The following is a 2,129-nucleotide window of genomic DNA, read 5'->3' as shown; positions in this document are numbered from 1 at the left end:
AATTAATGGATTTATAAGAATAGTTCTAATAATTAGGTATCTCATTCATTTAATCACATTTTGCGTCCATTACATCACTTCACCCTAAGGCGTGTTTGAATACAATCATAAATTTTAGGTGCTGGCTGGTGTTCCAGTCCTAGTCCCAGTATATCTAGTCCCTTCATTGTTCGACTTGGAGATTCTTGAGGAGTTGGGCAATGAATTGCGGCTGTCCCCACGTATTCAACCTCGAAACATCCCGTTCGTTGCCTCATTAAAAATCTTCTTGAGAAAACCTTGTGCGCTAAAAATCAAGTGAGGGAAAAAGAGTACAACTTACGGGACATTCCTTGTTTTTTAGAAGTTGGAGTAGTTGAGGTGGCTGATGTTCCAATTGTTCAGTAACAACTTTCCCTCTAATGTCTCTAGTTAGAATGGCCCTTTGTCTGCTCTACCTACGATCTTGTATGATTCGTCCCAGTTTGTTCCTATTTTCCCTTCTCGGGGGTAACTTCCTACTTTGGTCTTGGCCTTGAGCACGTAGTCTCCGACTTTGAGTAATCGTACCTTGGCCTTTATATTATAGTAGCGTTCTGCTTGCAGCTTCTGTGCGACCATTCTTACATAAGTCATGTCTCTCCATTCTGACTTCATCAATATCTTGCCTTCTGTTCTCGTCATTGTCATTGCCGCTCTCGCTGGCGTACCTTAGGCTGGGCTCTCCCACGTCGACCGGTATGACTGCTTCAAACCCATGGACTAGGGAGTAAGGTGTTTCTCCCATGCTTATTTTTGGAGTCTTCTTGTGTGCCCACAATACTCATGGAAGTATTTCGGGCCACAACCCCTTAGCATCTGCGAGTCTTTTCTTCATGATGTTCAATATCAACTTGTTGGGAGATTCTGCTTGCCCGTTGCCAGCTGGATGGTACGAGATTAAGAGTATTCTTTTGATATGCCATTTTTTAGAAAAACTTGATGATTTTCCTCCATGTGAGTTAGGATCTGTTATCACAACTTATTTCCTTGGGCAGGCCAAATCAGCATATGGCATACTTCCAGATGAAGTTAATTACTTCCTGCTCGCGAATTTGGGCCAATGCGCCTGCTTCCACCCACTTTGAGAAGTAGTCAGTCAAAACTAAAAGGAATTTAATGTTACCTCGTCCCAACAGGAGTGGTCCCACAATGTCCATTCCCCATTTGATGAATGTCCATGGCGAGGTGACGGTGGATTATTGGGGCGTACTTCTGGCACTGTTCACACTTCTTTATGAATTCTAAAGCGTCTTTATTCATGGTGGCCCAATAGTATCCTGCCTGTATGAGGCATCTGGCAGGTGCTCGGTCACCAATGTGTCTGCCACAGTGAGTCTGGTTTGGGCCCAAGCATTTCGCCAAGGGCCCCCCATAAATCCTTTTATACAATTCGTTGTTGACGAGGTTGTACCTCGCCGCTTGCATTCTCACCTTCCTGGCTTATTTTTTGTCATTTGGGAGAACGTCGTCCTGCAAGTAATTTATAATGCAATTGCACCAGTCCTAGGTTAAGTTTATAGATTTTACCTCGATATGGTCTAAGGCAGAGCTGAGGAGATGAACCATATTTTTGTCTTAGAGGTTATGCTTTTTGTTACGGCGGCCAATTTTGCTAGGCCGTCCGCCTCAACGTTCTGAGTTTATGGAATCTGGTTGAGCTGACATTCATCAAATATGGGTAACAGTTTGCAGATCTCAGTCTAATATTTCTGTAATCTCTGCTCTTTAATATGGAAATTCCTAGTAACTTGGTTGACTACGAGTTGGGAGTCGCAGCGTAGTCTTAGGTGCCTCGCCCCATATTCTAGTGCTAACCTCAGTCCTGCAATTACTACCTCGTAGTCGGCCTTATTGCTAGTCATATCTGGGCACCTTATAGATTGGCGGATGACTTCGCCAGTTAGGACTTTGAGCACCAGTCCCAGTCTGGACCCGCATGCATTGGTTGCACAGTCGGTGTGCAAGACCCAGAGGTCTTGTGTGGCTTCCTTTTTAGCCTCGGGCATTATCTTGGCGCTAAAGTCCGCGACAAAGTCAGTGAGCACTTGTGATTTTATGGTTGTGCGAGGATGGTAAGTAATGTCATGCTCACTCAGCTCTATTGCCCA

Source organism: Nicotiana tomentosiformis, chromosome 1 (genome assembly GCF_000390325.3).
Source record: "Nicotiana tomentosiformis chromosome 1, ASM39032v3, whole genome shotgun sequence".
NCBI classification, from domain to species: Eukaryota; Viridiplantae; Streptophyta; class Magnoliopsida; order Solanales; family Solanaceae; genus Nicotiana; species Nicotiana tomentosiformis.
Note: the sequence above shows the minus strand (reverse complement) of the source record.